The sequence below is a fragment of the Carcharhinus amblyrhynchos genome, chromosome 9, assembly GCF_965287045.1.
Source record: "Carcharhinus amblyrhynchos chromosome 9, sCarAmb.v2.hapA, whole genome shotgun sequence".
Classification (NCBI taxonomy): Eukaryota; Metazoa; Chordata; class Chondrichthyes; order Carcharhiniformes; family Carcharhinidae; genus Carcharhinus; species Carcharhinus amblyrhynchos.
Window position 1 is genome coordinate 85,432,031 of NC_137332.1, and position 18,808 is coordinate 85,450,838.

The following is an 18,808-nucleotide window of genomic DNA, read 5'->3' on the forward strand; positions in this document are numbered from 1 at the left end:
CCAATCACACACTATCCTGACTTGAAAGTATATCACCTTCCTCACCAGATCAAAATCCTGGAACTCCCAGCGCAACCATAGGCTGTGGAGTATATTCATCATGTGGACTGCAGCTGTTGAAGGTGGCACCTACTCAAGGGCAATTAGATATGAATGAGCAATTGCCTTGCCAATGAATGGTTTTGAAAGAGCCTAAATCTTACAAATGACTCCACAGGCTCACCTCTGCAACCAGTTATCCATTCTGTCCCCTTCTTTCAATTCACTGATATTGGTTATCTCTGTATTCTCGCTTTAGTGGCGCAGGATCCTTGCCTTTGCCCTATTCTTCTGACCATCTCCCAAACTTTTCCACCACTAACTGCTTCACTATCATTTACAACCTGCTCAAAACAGAATGAACAACCAAATTTTCTGTGCTGCTACTCCAACAAAGTCTCAGTATATGCCACAGAGCAGAGCTTGAAATCCAAATTTTCAAAGCAAGAATATTACCAACCAATGTAAGATGACACTTAAGTATCTAAAGTATAGTTATAGGTGACTCAGTGTGGCTTCAAGCAATAATTGATTTATTAGCAATATTATGTACAGGATAAGGGTTTGACAGAACTGCAATGCATGCCTAGCCTCTTCTCATCCTTGGCTTCAACTGAGGCTCTTCCATATCCAAGGATGCACACCCTCGCTCCCGAATGGCTTAACTTGCTGCATGGTCTCTCTATAGAGTCCGGCCTCTCATGGCCCTCAAATGACTGTCTCCTTAAAGGGACCATGTTACAACAGTAACTATTTCCTTTTAATCAGTTTAATTGTTTTTCCATCTATTGTCTTCTATGGTAATATGTATCTAATTCCCATGTGTAAAGAATTATTTTCTGAATTTGCTTTCAACTGATTCAAGTTTTACAGTTAGCTTCTTTCAACTTCATTCTCTTCACAATAGAAAAGTTAAGTTACTCAGTCTCTCAGCACTGTTAAATCACTTCATCCCAGGCTTTAGCTTATTTTAATTCCAGCGCTTACTACCTTTAACTTAATAATAAACTCATCATTCTTCTGTTCTCACCATTTAATTAATATGCATGCTGAGTAATTTTCCACTTGCTTTGCAACAATTCATCATACTGTCAAATTTAGCAGCATCTCCAAACTTGAAATAACTCTCTTGGTTCAAAAACTGAAGTCACTTATATAAAATGAGTAAATTCAAGATTCTGGGCAGGACATACAGAATTGAGAAGTTTCACCATCAATTCATGTTCCTTTCATTTTTTTCTAGCAAGCAAAATTACAGGAAAAGGCCATGACCCAGTACCAGTACTGCACCGTCAGGTTAGACCCGTGGGAGGTCGGGCAGACCAGACCAGAGTCATGGAGCAATACCAGGTCAGGGCGAGGTGCATTTACTTGAAATTCAATTCCAGAGTGGGAAAAGCGCCCTCCTTCTTTGGACGCTCAAAGGCACATGAACTGCAAACCTGCTTGGTTTTAATATTGGTAGGAGAGCTCTACCTTATTTATTTGCATGTTTCTTGGGTATACATTGTGATTGGCTGGCTGGAAAGTATGTGCAGGAAGGAGGGCTTTAGAATTCCAGGATACTGGAACTGGCTCTGGGGGAGATGGCACCTGGACAAGCCAGATAAGTTGTACTTGAAGAGAGCTGGGACTAAGTGGGGCATTTTGCTGCTGTTGTTGGCGGTGCTTTAAACTAACTTAGCAGGGGTTGGAAACAAGAATAAAATATTAGAGGATAATAACAAGGCACACAAAATACTGGGAGAGACAGATATCACAAGAACAGAGAATAGTAAGATAATGGGCAAGTCGGAGTAAGGAAGAGAGTAATGAAATTTAAATCAGGGTCATACTGCATGCATATAAATGTACAGACTACAGTAAATAAGATTAGTGAATTACAAGTGCAGATTGCCATGAGGAATTATAATGTTATGATGATAGCAGAGACCTGGCTCAATGAAGCGCAGAACTGGGTGTTTATTCTGCACAACAGGCTTTTCAGTTCATAAGCTAAAAGTGACAGTAGCAACATGGATACAAAATTGGCCGAGTAATCGGAAATGGCAAACAATGGCCAAAAGTTATTTTTTGGGCTAGAGAAAGGTTTAGAGAGGAGTTCCCCATGGATTGGTATTGAGAGCCTTGTTTTTCCTGATGTGCACTAATGACCTAGATCTTGGTGTACAGGGGATAATTTAAAAGTTTGCAGGTAATATCAAACTTTGAAGTATTGCAAATTGTGAGAACAGTGTAGAACAAGTTGGAGGAGTGGGCAGATGGGTGGCGAGGTGATTCATTTTGGTAGAAAGTTCAGGGAGAGAAGTACAAAATAAAGGGTAAATGTCTGAAGGGTGTGTAGGAGCAGAGGATGCTGGCTGTATATGTGCATAAATCACGACAGGTCGCAGGACATGTGGAGAGAATTTAATAAATCAGATAATATCACTGGCTTTATTAATAGTGTACAGAGTACAAAAGTAAGGAGGTTATGCTGAACTTCAATAGAACACTGGCTGGACCTCAGCTGGAGTACCGTGTGCAGGGTGTCACACTATATGAAGGATGTGAACACATTGGAGAAAGCACAGAAAAATAGTTCCAGGAATGGCACACTTCAATTATGAGGACAGATTGAAGAAGTTGAGATTGTTCTCTGAAACAGTAGAAGGCTTGATTAACGAGATTTGATAAAGGTGTTCAGGATGACAAGGGGGCTAGGAGAAACCGCTCCCGCTCAGAAAAGGATCGAGAACGAGAGAGCACAGACTTAGTGATTTGAAAAAGAAGCAAATGCGATGCAAGAAAAAAAACTTGTTCACACAGCAAGTGGCTTGGGTCTGGAATGCATTGCCTGGAAGTGTGGTGGAAGCAGGTTTAATCAAAGCATTCAGGAGGGTACTAGTTGATTATTTGAATAGAAAAAATATGCAGGGGAATAGGGAAAAGGCAGGGGAATAGCAAGATGTCATGATGCTCCTTTGCAAAACAAGTGCAGACCTGATACCAAATGACCTTCTGCACTATAACAACTCTGTGACTCTGAGTGACAGTAAGCAAATGATAAAGTGAGTGAGTGAGTGAGTTCACCCCACACATCAGCACACACTTATGCCCAGTCAGATAATGGGGTACATGAGCACTCTGACTAGGAGGATCCATGTTTATTACTTGTTCTTTTAATTATCAGTCCAATGCTTTGACTTTTTTTTGCTCAGCAGGGTGTGTCTTTTCCTCATACCAACCTTCTTCTTGAAATTCATGTTTAGTGTGCCAAACCTTATATTTCTGAAATTTGCTCATTGGCTTGACTGAAAAGAAATTAAATACGGCCCCTCATGTGAGAAATTGGACAAGCCCGATCTGTACTATTTGACTCACTCCCTGGTACATCAAGTTCCACATTGTCATCACTCTCTGGGTGAAAAGATTTCTTCTCAATTCCAAATTTGATCTTGTGGTGACTTTCACATATTGACAAACACTAGTTTTGCTCTTCTCTACACTTGGAAACATTCTCTTTGGGTGGGATTTTCTGGCCTTTTCCATTGGTGGGATCTTTCAGTCCTACCACATTAGAAAATTCTTTTCTGGCCCTTCTAAGCAGAGGGATGAGAAAATATTGCAAAAGCCATAGACATTGGCCAGATCAAAAGAACTTGCTGGCAGCCAATGGTGAACCATCTCACTGCCAGGAAACATACCACCGGGGACCAATAAATCCCACCCATTGTGTCTAATGTAGCAAATCTGTTCATAATTTTAAAGAACTCTATTACATCTTCGTTCAGTCTTCTGTTTTCAAGAAAAAGGAGACTCAAGTCTGCATTCCTTTCCTGATGTCAGCAGATGGCATCTCCCTGGCCCTGCATTCAACCATGGAAACCTGGGTAACAAGGACACTAATGTCAGACCCTGTAGCTCAGCTTTCAACACCATTATCCCAACAAAACTCATTTCCAAACTCTATGGTCTAGAGCTCAGCTCTTCCCTCTCCAACTGGATCCTAGACTTCCTAACCCACAGGCCACAATCAGTTATGATAGGCAACTAAACAACCTCCATGAATATTTCAACACTGGGGCCCTACAAGGCTGTGTCCTTAGCCACTAACTATATTCTTTATATAGTGGCGAAATTCCATTCCAACTCTATTTTCAAGTTTGCTGAAGACACCACCATTGCGGGTCGGATCTCAAACAATAATGTGAGGAGTACAGGAAAGAGAGAGAGGACATGAGGGAGTATAGAAAAGAGATAGAGAATCTTGTGAAATGGTGCAACGACAATCATCTCTCCTTCAATGTCAGTAAAACAAAGGAGATAGTTGTCGACTTCAGGAAGCATAGTGGAGGATATGTCCCTGTCCAAATCAGCAGGGATGAAATGGAAATGTCAAGAGCTTCAAGTTTCTAGGTGCCCAGATCACCAACAATCTGTCCTGGTTCCTTCACGCTGATGCTGGAGTTAAGACTATACCACTCACCTGATGAAGAAGCAGCACTCCGAAAGTTTGTGATTCCAAATAAACCTGTTAGACTTTAACCTGGCGTTGTGAGACTTCTTAGTAGTTAAGAGAGCCCGCCAACATCTCTACTTTCCCAGAAAGCTTAGGAAATTTGGCATGTCCACTACGATTCTCACCTAAAAAGCATCCTTTCCGATGCATCACAGCTTGGTATGGCTCCTGCTCTGTCCAAGGCCACAAGAAACTAAAAAGGGATGTGAATGTAGCCCAATCCATCACCCAAATCAGCCTCCAATCCATTGACTCGGTCAACACTTCCTGCTGCCTTGGAAAAGCAGCCAGCATAGTCAAAGACCCCAACCACCCCAGAAATACTCTCTTCCACCTTCACTGTCAGGAAAAAGGTACAAAAGGTCACGCACCAACCAACACAAGAACAGCTTCTGCCATGCTACCATCAGCCTTTTGATTGGACCAGTTTACACGAAATTGATCTTTCTCTACACCCTAGTTATGACCGCAACACTACACTCTACACCCTCTCCTTTCCTTCTCCCCATGCATTCTATGAACAGTATGCTTTGTCTCGACAGCACGCAAGAAACAATACTTTTCACTATACACCAATACATGTAATAATAAATCAAATCAAAAAAGAGAGAGTTAACATTTCAGATCAATTACTTTATTTCAGATATCCAGATTCCACAAATATCTTACTTATCAATGAAAATTGCCTAGCTGGTAATAACTTGGTAATAACTGGGAGACTAACAGCGACTGACAGTGGTAGCAGCCATTTACTTTCACAACCAGTGGCACTCTACTATCAGCAGCAGACAAAAATAAAATCTTCAAGTGGGCCTCAATATTTCCAGAGGCACATGGATCATCTCATCTGTACAATTCTCTCCATCTTTGACATATTTATATTATGTTGGTATCAGAGAAACACTCTCTTTTCCTTCAAAGCTGGTCTTCCGTGCTCAGAGTTGTTGGTAAGGTTCCTAATAGTGTCAAATTTGGCTCAGAGTGTGACTCTCACCTAAGTTCAAAGCCCATTTTAGGACTTGAACACGTATGGTCAAATTTTTGTTACCAAGGCAGATAATTCCAAGTTTGAAAACCTCACAACTCACTGCAGATGCCTCAGTAGAAAAGCCCCCAAATACTGCAATCTTACTCTGAGGATGGAGGGGATGGGAGGATCCAGTGCAAGATAGAACTATACCTGTACACCCTGGAAGCCAAGCATAGACAGCCAAGTGTCAAGGCGGGCTAATCACAATTCTCTGGGGCTTCATTCCAGTTGTATTGAAGTCTGTTAGGCCCTCTAGTCCTTACATCTCCTCACATGCCACTCATTCCCTATGTCACCTCCATACACTCCATGCCAGTCATTGCCTCCCCAACCACCCAAATGCCCCTAATACCTCCATGTAAAATAATGCCCCATCCCCTATCCCAGGGCTCTCAAACCTTTTGATGCCAACTCAAGGTGTCTCCATGCCCATTCATGAATGAAACATCACTGTTAATACAACCCTATAAAAGTGTAAATTAGAACAGAGGTTTCAAACACTTACTTAATGCCCCTTAATATGATACAAATAAACATACGAGACATTGACAAAAGAGATCACAGAAAAATTATAACCATTTAAAGATGTCAATCAGGCAAAGTAAACGGTACGCTATAGTTATCAAAACAGAAAACTCCCACTGAGTTCATGATCTTTTTATGAACAAGAACTCTTAGTCAAACATGCACAAGGAGGCTGTTCAGTTCTACTTAAACAATTCAAATACCTGTTCTCATAGGTACATTTTCTCAGCTTAAAATTTAGTCAAACATGGTAACTTTTTGTTGCAATCTTTCACAGAATGTTGGCTTGATAGGCCATTTTTTTATTGCCCATCCTAATTTTTCTTCAGAAGATGACGATGAAATGCCATCTTCAACTAATGCAGTCCATGTGGTGTAGGTATACTCAGATATGCTGCTTGGGAGGGAAATCTAGGATTCTGACACAGCAACAGTGAAGGAACAGCAATATAGTTCCAAGTCAAAATGGCTTGTGGCTTTGGAGGGGGGCATGCAGATAGTAGTGGTGTTCCAATGTATCTGTTGCCTTTGCTTTGCTAGGTGCTGTCTAAGGATGCTTGGTGAGTTCCTGCAGTGGATTGTGTAGATGGTATACGTTGCTGCCCTTGGTGAGTCAGTGGTGGAGGGAGTGCGTGTTGGAGGCAGTGGATGGGCTGCAGGCTGCTTTGTCATGGATATTGCTGAGCTTTTGATAGAGCTGCAATCATCCAAGCAAGTGGAGAGTATTCCATTGCACTCCTGACCTGCGCCTTGTAGATGGTGGATAGGCTTTGGGGATTGAGGAGGTGCTAGTATTGGCATGCTAGTAATGCTGTTAGGAACAAAATTCCAGAATTTTGACCTAGGGACAGTGAAGAAATGGCAATATAGTTCTATGTCAAGATGGCATAAGGTTTAAAGGGGAAATTGCAGATTGTGGTGTTCCCATGTACGATCTCCCTATGTTCTTCAAGGTAGCAGAGTCGAGAGTATTCCATCAAACTTCTGTCTTGTGCTTTGTAGATGGTTCATATACTTTGGGAAGTCAGGAGGTGAGTTACCTACTGCAGAATTCCCAGTCTCTGGCCTGCTCTTGTAGCCACAGTATTCATGTGGCTCATCCAGCTCCATTTCTGGTCCATGTTACCCCTCAGAATGTTGATAATGGAGGAATCAGCAACTGTAAGGGCATTGAGTGTCTTGGAGAAATGGTTAAATCCTCTCTTATTGGAGATAGTCATTGCCTGACACTTGTGTGGCATGAATGCTGCTTGCCATTTGTCAGCCCAAGCCTGAATGTTTTCCAGGTCTTGCTGCTTCAGTATGTTAGGAGTCACCTGTGGTGCTGAATATTGTACAATCATCAGCGAACATCTCTACTTCTGATCTTACAGTGGCGGGAAATGTAATTGACAATGAAGCTGAAGATTGTTGGATCGTGGACACTATCTTGAAAATTCCTGCAATGATGTCCATGGACTGAGGTGATTGATTTCTCACAGCCACAACCTTCTTTATTTGAGCTAGGCATGACTACAATCAGTGGGAAGTTTAACCCAGTGCTTTTACCCATAGCTTTTAAAAGCAATTTTACGGAAAATTTTGATTCTGTTTCTTCAACAGCCACAAAGTTTGCTGCTGATTTAACTTGCTCAGTTCCTGTTGAAAGTACTGCCTTTATTTTCACTTGTTTCAAAAAAAAAGTTGTTTTGTTCAATGACTCAGCCATGAATTAAAATGTTTTATTTGTTATGGCCACTTCTGCTTCTGAGATTTATATCAAAGCTCTTCATTTGACCTGCTGGTTTTTGTTAAAGTTCCTTGTGCTACACTCAGTCAAAAGAGACCTTGATGTCTCACTTCACTCCTTACTTCAGCTCTTGTCCCTATTTGAAATAGAGTTGCAATCAGGTCAGGTGCTTGGCAGAAGCCAGACCAAGCAGCAGTGAGCCAGTTATTTCCAAGTAAGTGCCACTTCCACCACTTTGCTGATGATCAAGCGTAGATCAATGGGGTGATAATTAGCTAAGTTGGATTTATTCTGCTTTATGGGCGCAGGACACACTTGGGCAATTTTCCACAGTGCCAGATGCATGTCAATGTTGTAGCTGTACTGGAACAGTTTGGCTAAAGGCACACTTACTTCTGGAACACAAATCTCAACACTATTGCTGGAATACTGTCAGGGCCCATAGTCTTTGCAGTATCCAATGTCTTCAGTCATTTCTTGATATCAGATGGAATGAATTGTCTGAAGACCAACATCAGCGATGCTGGGGATCTCAGGAAAAGGCATGTTGGATCATCCACTTGGCATTTCTGGCTGAGGATTGCTGCAAATGCACCAGCCTTGTCTCTGCTGGCATTAAAAGCATCAGTGAAACTACACTTGATTGGTGAAGTAAATAACCAACTGGCACATTAAGCGGTACTCTTCTCAGGCCAGGGCTCAGGCACAACATGTGACTTTAGACAAAAAAGTAAAAATTAATGAAAGGTCACAAACGTTTCCTGAATAAGATAGTTATATCATAATGAATGGGGCCATAAAGGAACATTTTGGAAATTACTTCTGCGATTAAATGGCAGAGTATTCTTTTGCATACAGAGATTCAAAAAAATGAATAATTGTCACACTGGAATCAAGAAAGTGCAAAACAATTTGAAAACATTAGAAATAAAAGGGAAAAAGCAGCAGGTCAAGTGAAGACTTTTGACACAAATCTCAGGAGCAGAACTGGCCATAACAAATTAAACATTTTAATTCACAGCTGAGTCACTGAACAAAACAACTTTTTTTTGAAACAAGTGAAAACAAAGGCAGTACTTTCAACAGGAACCAAGCAAGTTAAATCAGCAGCAATCTTTGTGGCTGTTGAAGAAATAGAATCAAAATTTTCCTTAACATTGCTTTAAAAATCAACAACATGCCCCAGTATGTGCAGAAATGGTGTTGAATGGACTTTTTGAGAAAGATCAACTCAGGATTTGCTAATTCTGGAATATGATGGACCTTACTAAATGTCAATTGTAAATACCACCATCAGTCACTGATGCTAGTAGCCACTGAGGCAATCCTCAGTTGAAGTTTTTGATGAAGTACAATGTAACAATCAATAACGGTTGATTTTGTATTTGAGCAACTGGAAGCACAGCCATGAGGGCAAGGTGGCACATTAGTTAGCACTGCTGCCTCACAGTGCCAGGAACCCAGGTTCGATTCCCAGTTTGGGTCACTGTCTGAGGGGAATCTGCATATTCTCCTCGTCTCGTGTGGGTTTCCTCCAGGTGCTCCAGTTTCCTTCCGGTCCAAAGATGCGTGTGTTAGGTAGATTAGCCATGCCAAATTGCCCCTTAGTGTCAGGGAGACTAGCAAGAGTAAATATACAGATAGAGCCTGGCTGGAATTGTAGTCAGTGCAGACTTGCTGGGCCAAATGGCCTTTTTTTGAAATGTAGGATTCTATGATTTTGATACGGAAAGAGATTGTGTCAGCCCCAGAGAAAATCACAGATGTCTTTTTCTCAACCTTCCAGTCTGGAATTGGAGTAATATTTGGCAATTAATATTTGGCAATTTGTTACAACACCCCTCACTGGATATTTCACTCAGGATTTCATTTGGAGCTACATCTGTGCTATAAGATGCTGAAAGTTGAGAACTAAAAATAACTATTGGTTTTGAAGGATTTCTTTCTCATCAACATACAGATTATGGTGAACTCTGCTACTGTACTGGCACAAGCTGTGCAACTTGGGAAGTCACAGGTCATTAAAAATTGTTCTTAGTTGCCAACAAATAGATAGATACTTTGCCAACAGGAATAGATTTTGAAGTACAGAATAAACAGAAGAGAAGGACAAGTGACGAATAAGTTGGGCCCCAACTAATCAATTTACTCGAGGCAGGAAAATAGGCTGGGATCAAATATTGGAAACTCTGTAAAGTAGGAAAATTCACTAAAAAAAAATTTCAGTTACTAAATTTATAAATAATTTGTAAAACATGGTCGCAATGTAATAGTCAAATTGAAAGGGCCACCGAAAATACTAAGTACTTTGTTAGTTGGTGGTCTGTCTATTAATATACTCATTCTAATATAATATTTAGTATATTCTTGCAGCCCTCACCAATACTCATATATTAAGGATGATTAAAAGCACAAAACACTGACTTTTTCTGAGAACTGGAAAATTATTTAAATCTAAACAGACATGTGGATCTTGTGCAGACTCTTGAGGGAATAAACATAAAATCTTAAAGACTCTGCAAACTATTCTCAGCTCATCTTCTTAGCTGTAGGTCCAGATTATCAAGCAGCCAAATATCGCTTCATGATCACTGGCCATTCCATTTGTTTTCTTTTGATTTTTTGACACCAACAAGGTATTAAGCAACTAAAGTTCTAATATTTCACTTCAGTCATATTGATATTGTTACAGGTTGATACCAATGTTACATCAAGTAGAATCTACAGAGCGTCAATAACATAGACTAAAACTGTAGACTAAAATTGTAGTTCTGATTTATTGAGCAATATTAATCAATATGACTATGTATGTTGAACTAAGACCAAAAGTGCAATACAATGAACACCCAACTGATTTGGCTGTGTGCCCAACATTTGTTTTCTACCCAGAGGCTTCAAGAGAAAAGAATCACAGGAAACATAACATCTTTCAATGGACAGATTTTATAAGCACTCTCCATAAAATTCCCTGGCGAGCTGGAGGGAAAGATCTGTTCTTTACTGATCTGTTCCAGGACCAGCAGCAATTCCAGTTTAGTCCAAGCATTCAGGTTAGCAACCAAGACTTGTTCCAAATCAACCTTTCAAACTGTATGAGAGTCTATTCCACATATGACAATTTTCCACAAGGTTTTCCTAACAGCCTCATGGCCTTCCCAGAAACCTGAGACACACGCACACAGCTTTCTCTGTGGCAAGAAACTTCAATTTTCATATTAATAAAAGGGTTCAATAGACAACTTCAGTTTCACTGCTTTGTGTTTATCCATCAACAGGAATGTTGTTCCTCAAAAACTTATATTTCAGGCAATATGTTCATAGCAATCTATAAATATGTATATAGTTGGATCAAGCGTAGTAAGAATAATACAAGTTTCGTAATGAACACAACTGATGGTGGCCTAGAGTGGCACACAGTCCTGAATATTAGCGTTACTGATAAACCTGATCTTCAGTATTTGCAAATTCTAAATAAAACCCTAAAATGCCTGGTCCCAAAGTAACTGCACCTCACATTATCATTTCATATTTCAATCTGCAGACAAATGAAAAAATTAGATGGAAAGTAATCCAAAGTTTGCAATTTTTATAATGATAGAGGCCTTGAAGTTACTTCTGTTGATTAGGTGCTCAAAGTGAAGAAAGTAAAATGCAAAATTGTAATGTGCGAAGCATATATGAATTAAAATTGTGTATCTGCCATTCTTTTTTAAAATTTTATTACTTCATAATAATGGGTGAATTCTTCGAAAAAGCTCAGGCGACAAACAAAACTTTTTCAAGTTCCCTACTCACCTCTTGAAATAATGAGCAGCAACAGCTTTTGTGAAAATGGGTTAAAGAAACTTAAGGGAAAAAAATTGAATTAGTTGATGCCCGACATATCCCAACTGTATTTATTCAATAGGGAGTGATACATTTTTGGCCTAGATTAAACGTATCTTTTCATCATCAGAAAAGTGCTCCAAGAAGCATTTAACCATTTGTTAGCTAATAAGTGTCTATTATATATATAGTATATATATGTATGTATGAGATTTATAATCAACTAACCCTTCGTCAACAAACATTCCTGAGATTTTGCATTACCGTAGCAACTTAATTCTCAGTAAGTCACAGCCAATCATGCTGGCTTGCAATAGATGATATTTTACAAGACCAATTCCTACAGTGCAGAATGAGGCCATTTGGCTCATTGAGTCTGCATCAGCTCTCCGAAGGAGTATCTTATCCAGGCCCTATGCCCATTACCCCACATATTTATCCTTCTAGTTCCCTAACGTATATATCTTGTGATACTAAGGGACAATTTAGCATGACCAATCCACCTAACCTGCAAGTTTTTGGACTGTGGGAGGAAACCAGAACACCCAGAGGAAACTCATGCAGACTCAGGGAGCATTTGCAAATTCCACACATTCACCCAAGACTGGAATTGAACCTCGGTCCCTGGTGCTGTGAGGCAGCATAAACTGTAAAAAGACAAACATGTAATTTTTAGGCAATTCGAAGTTTCATTGGTTATCAAGCTCTTCACAAAATGGGCAATTAAATAAAATTTGATAATAAAAATCAAAATACATATTATTCAGAATATTAGAACACCATACATTATAGCCTGAATAGGAGGTTAGTCGCTGATTTCTGCTTGCAATATAACAGATATTTTTCCAAATCTTTCTAAAATCTCACACGTTAAATGTATAAAAAGCTGCAAACTCTAATTCTTATATTTTCAATCATAACTTATTGCTTGATTTATATTAACTTGAAATATATGTCCCACAAAAAAATGAGAGAAAATCATCACTGGCAATCCTTTAAAATGCAACTTAAATGGGACCATGTCACAAACAGAAACAGAGACAAGCCTTTAGAAATATTCAAGATAGCAGTCAACATCCAAATGTGTCACACTGAATTCCATTAAACACAACAGTACTGAAGTACCACAAATTACAACATGGTCTATGCAGATAACTTAAATACAACTGCACTTTGTACAACCATTGTGAAAAGCCTGTAATGTTCTTCTGATTGTGTTGAAACACTTAAAAATGCAACATGGTCTGTGTATAAAACCTGAATATTATTTTTCTGTGATGGCAATTTGGAAATGTTTGCAATGTTCTTTTAGATATTTTATGAACAAAGTAAATTTTTGCAAAACAAGTCAGCAAGGCAACGCTTAACTTTTCCTCAATCAACATTAAAATCGTGTCAGCATATCCTTTTAATGTTGCTAGTTTCACTGTAATGCTGTTTGCCACTGAGTTCCTGATCTGTGGTCAGTCTGCCCACAAATCTCTTCCTTTAGGGTTTTCACACACACTTAAGTGTCTCTTCCCACTCCTGGGCTTTGCCTCTCACATACTCAGTGCTCCATTACCCCTATCTTCTCACTCCCTCTTTGCGACCAAGCCTTGCCTCCCTTCATCTTTTCCTACCTCAGACCCGCTCACTCCCAGCTTTACCAAATGTGTAATCCCGCTGATTGCTGGGCTCCATCTAGTGGCAGATGTTGGTCACAGCAAATAGTTCTGGGATATGAACTGATAACTGCAGACCAATCCAAAATTTATTTATTAGTGTCACAAGTAGGCTTACATCAACACTGCAATGAAGATCCCCTAGTCGCCACACTTCAGCACCTGGTGGCCAATGCATCTAACCTGCATGTCTTTCAGACTGTGAGAGGAAACCAAAGCACCTGGAGGAAACCCATGCAGTCACAGGGTGAAAGTGCAGACCCCACACAGTCAGTGACCCAAGCTGGGAATTGAACCCAGGTCTCGGGTGCTGTGAGGCAGCAGTGCTAACCACTGTGCCACTGTAATGGAGCCTGGTTAATCTGAAAGTACTTCACTGTATTGTGTTAGATCAGAAATTCCAAGTTATGTTATGAAGCTAGCCCAGACCCTAACTTTTCTTTTTGGTTTTGGCATTAGGGTGAGTATAAGGTATTTCACTCCTCTTGACCACTAGGGAGCTTTTATTAAAACAAACTTTATTTAGAAGATAACGAAAGGAATCGGCATAATTTTTATCACTTGGAAATACTTAACTCAGACAAGATATAATCCTTAACAACCAGCAATCTCTATAGTTCTAATGTAAACAACACGCTCCATCACCATAAATCCCTTTTTCAAACCAATTAGCACCAAAAACCAACATGCTCATGTGGATGCTAGATTTCCAACCTTTTAACAACCTTGGACACAGATCCAAATAAAGATCCACTCCCAAACAACAGAATCTCAGAGAAAGAGATTGGCAAATTCCAGTCTCTAAATCCAGGCAGAGAAAGGAAGACAGAGAAAGTGACCTTTCTCTAAAGATCCCAAACAGCAGACTAAGCTTGAGTTGTGTGTGTAAGCCTAGCTCCATCCAGTCACCTGATTTGCCCAGCGTTCAACGTAATCAAGTCCTACTTGGCAAAACCCCTGGAGAAAACACTCAAAACAGCAGAACAACATTAGCTCAGAATAAAACAAACAATGCAGAGAAAGGTGAGGTGATTCACTATAGTAGAAAGAACATGATGAGACAGTATAACTCTAGAAAGGATACAGGAGCAGATGCACCCAGGTGTATATATGCATAAAACATTGAAGGTGATAGGACAGAAAGAAAGAGCATTAATAAAGCATACAGTACTCAGGGATTTATTAACAGGATATAGAGCACAAGTGCAAAGGAATTACACTAAACTTGTTTCACTTACTAGTTCGTCCTCAGCTGGAGTATTGCATCCAGTTCTGGGTGCCACACTTTAGGAAGGATGTAAAGATATTAGACAGAATGCAAAAGGTACACGAGAATCCCAGAGAGGAAGATAGATTGGAGAATTAAGGCTGTTTTCTTTGGAGGAAAGAGCACTGAGAGGCGATCTGATAGAGGTATTCACAAGCACGAGGGTTCTGGACAGAATACGGAGAAACAGTTCCACAAGGGAAAGGATCATGAACAAGCGGGAATGGATTTAAAGTAATTGATAAAATAAGTAAAAGTGATATTAGAAAAAAGCTTTTCATGCAGCAAGTGGTTAGGTTAAGGAATGTTCTGCCAGAGTGTGGGGTGGAGGCAGGCTCACTTGAAGCCTTCAAAAGATTAAACTGTTATTTGAAGAGAATTTGCAGGATTATGGGGAGATGGTGGGAGAATGGAACTAGGTGAGCAGCTCAAGAGAGTTAATGCAAACAAGACGAGCCCAATTGCCTCCTTCTGAGCCATAACATTTCTGTGACTCAATGTCAACATATAAGCAGACCGATAACCTCAAACATGAGATTGATTGAAGAAATCATTCCATGCATGTACAGAAAATATAGACATGTCCAAAGGTATACGCTGTTATTCAGAACACAGCCATATAACTCAATCTGGCATATTCTGTCCCAAAGCTGTTCAGATGGTGCGATTTGCTTCTTTAAACGGGTTCAATTCCCGGCTTGGGTCACTGTCTGTGTGGAGTTTGCACATTCTCCCTGTGTCTGCATGGGTTTCCTCCAGGTGCTCCGGTTTCCTCCCATAGTCCAAAGATGTGCAGGTTAGGTGGATTGGCCATGCTAAATTGCCCATTAGTGTTAGGGGGACTGACTGGGGTAAATGCACGGGATTATAGGGATATAGCTTGGGTAGGATTGTGGTCGGTGCAGACTCGATGAGCCGAATGGTCTTCTTCTGCACTGTAGGATTCTATGACTCTAACCATATGATACCAGTTAACCAATGCCCCCCTGTTAACAGATTTTGTCTTTGGTGATTTTGATAACTTATTTATAAATTCATGTGAAAATGTAACAAAATCTCAACTTTAATTTCACATTCTACAATAGTAAAGTGAAGAATTTCACAGAATTCCAGTAGTTTTAGGGAGCAATAAGCCAAACGATGGAATGCCTCAAATTCAATTCTCTAACTAAAAGGGTTAAAAGAAATTACACAAACTGCTAACTGCAAAATTCTCAGACAATCCGAAGTCGCAGAAGCTCTGAGAAACCAGCTGCCTTAGCATCGTGCTTCTTACAGATAGCAGCCAAGGATCATCACTATGTTTAGTTACAAGGGAAGCTTTAGATTACATACATAGTCCATGCATAAAAATCCCATTGATCACTATGTAGCTGCAACATGAGTGCGTCTGCTAAAGAAGGAATAAAGGACAAGGGAGTTTTGATACAACATTGGTCAGACATATTTCGATCATATTCATGCCTGGGAGCTAGTAGATAAGTAGAGAAAACTAAGTGCTTGATGAGATTATAATTAAGAGACATGCACAAATAGTAATTGGATAACTATACTCACTATGTAATTCCAGTCAGAAATCCACGTGCTTCTCAACCGGAAACCATGGATGAATAGGGATAGCACAGTAAAAAGTCATAACACCAGTTTAAAGTCCAACAGGTTTATTTAGTCGCACAAGCTTTCGGAGTGTTGCTCTTTCTTCAGGTGAATGAAGAGTTGTGTTCACAAGTAGGGCATATATAGACACAAGCTCAATTTACAAGGTAATGATTGAAATGTGAGTCTTTGTAGGTAATCAAGTCTTAAAGGTACAGACAACGTGAATGGAGAAAGGGTTAAACACAGGTTAAAGAGATGCGTATTGTCTCCAGCCAGGACAGTTAGTGAGATTTTGCAAGCCCAGGCCAGTCATGGGGGTTACAGATAGTGTGACATGAACCCAAGATCCTGGTTGAGGCCATCCTCATGTTTGCAGAACTTGACCATCAGTCTCTGCTCAGCAATTCTGCAATGTCGTGTGTCGTGAACGCTCTTGGAGAAAGCTTACCCAAAGGTCAGAGGCTGAATGCCCTGACGGCTGAAGTGTTCCCCGACAGGAAGAGAACATTCCTGTCTGGTGATTGTTGAGCAGTGTTTATTCATCCATTGTCGTAGCATCTGCATGGTCTTGCCAACGTACTATACCTCGGGATATCCTTTCCTGCAGCACATCAGGTAGACAACATTGGCCAAGTCACAAGAGTATGTGCCATGTAGCTGGTGGATGCAGATGATGAGATGAGATGATGGCATCCGTGTCAATGATGGCAGGAGGGGACGGCTTTTTTAACATGTGCAGAAGTGGAGCATCATGAGGTTATCCGTGGGCTTGCAGTACAGTGAAGTGCTGAGGTGACTGTCCCTGATGGAGATGCGTGTGTCCAAGAATGCAACCAATTCCAGAAAGTAATCCATGGCGAATCTGATGGTGGGATGGAACTTGTTGATGTTATCATTTAGTTGTTTCAGGGATTGTTCGCTGAGTCCAATAGAAGAAAATGTCACTGATGTACCTAGTGTATAGCATCAGTTGAAGGTCAAGAGTAAAGAGGTCTTGTTTGAGACTATGAATATGTTGGCATATTGAAGTGCGAATTTGGTCCCCACGGCTGTTCCATGTGTTTGGATGAAGAACTGGTTGTTGAAGGTGAAGATGTTGTGGTCCAGGATGAAGCGGATGAGTTGTAGAAATGCATCTGAAGATTGACAGTTGTCGGCTTAATTACAGGCAGTTGCAGCAATGCCGTCGTCATGGGTGATGCTGGCGTAGAGTGCCAAGACATCCATTGTGACAAGGTTCCTGGTTCAACCCATGTATGCTGAGTTTCTGTAGGAAGTCGATAGTGTTGTGACAGAAGCTGGGGTACAATGGGTTTCAGGATACCTCGATGTAGCCAGAGAGATTCTCACACAGGGTCCCAATGCCGGATTCGATGAAACAGCCGGGTATTTTGGCCTTGTGTATCCTTGGGAGGCAGTAGAAATCTCCAACGCAGGGAATACGTGGAATGAGAGCACGGAGGGTGATCCGAAGATCTGGCTCAAAGGTCTGTTGAGTTGATGGGTGGGTTCTTTGGTTGGATTTGCAGGTAACTGTCTGTAGTGTTCTTGTTATTCAGTTGTCGGTACACTTCTTTCAGTAATCCATTCTGTCCAGTATGACAGTGGCCCCTTCTTTTTCTGCTGGTTTGACGACAATGTGGCAGTTGGTCTTGAGAGTGCGGATGTTATTGCATTGTGCTTGGGTGACGTTCGGGGCTGTCTTGTGAGTGCAAGTAATGAATCTGACATTGATGCACCTCCTGACGGCTTGGGTATACATGTCATGTCGAGGGCAGTGGCCTTCCGGAGGAGTCCAATTCGACTCTTTCCTCTTCAGTTGCTGCACCACAGATCATTCTGTCGGCTGTTGCAGTTCATTGGCTGTCTCGTTGTGTTTGCTGTTGGTCTCTTGGGGTTTGTGGAAGAACTCCCTCTGCCTGGTGAATTCCTCTGTGTCTGCTGCGAGATTGATGGGGTCCATTTTGCTGGTGGGTCAGAAATTGAGCCCCAGCTAAGAACTTCAATTTCATCTGGTTGAAGTGTGTAGCCCGACAAGTTAACAATGGACTTCCCTGCAGTGGTACTATTTTGTATTGTGGTACCAGGGGAGGACTGCTACTGGTGATGATGCCGCGTTTCTTAAGTTTCCTGTTCTTCCTATTCTTGCCAATCCAACATCGGCATCTCCACATCATGAACAGGGATATCCAATGCTTGCTAATGTCTAGGTTTGAGGCTTTCAAGTCAGACGATCCTGATCTAACAAGAAACCCAGATATAGAACATAGAAAATTACAGCGCAGTACAGGCCCTTCAGCCCTCGATGTTGCACTGACCAGTGGAACCAATCTAGTGACCCTCTAACCTAAACTATTCCAATGTTATCCATATGCTTATCCACTGACCATTTAAACGCCCTTGAAGTTGGCGAGTCCACAAATGCTGCAGGCAGGGCTACTGCCTTCTGAGTAAAAAGCCTACCTCTGACATCCATCCTATAATTATCAACCCTCAATTTAAAGCTATTTCCCCTCGTGTTAGCCATCACTATCTGACGAAAAAGGCTCTCACTGTCCACCCTATCTAATCCTCTGATCATCTTGTATGCCTCAATTAGGTCACCTCTTAACCTTCTTCTAACGAAAAT

The 18,808-nt window shown here is 40.8% G+C and overlaps 1 protein-coding gene across 3 annotated transcripts in view; it reads right to left on the bottom strand.

Moving 5' to 3' along the window:
- The window catches only part of ralgps2 (Ral GEF with PH domain and SH3 binding motif 2), a 359,688-nt gene that overhangs the window by 289,924 nt on the left and 50,956 nt on the right, over window positions 1–18,808 (bottom strand). The window lies entirely within an intron of this gene.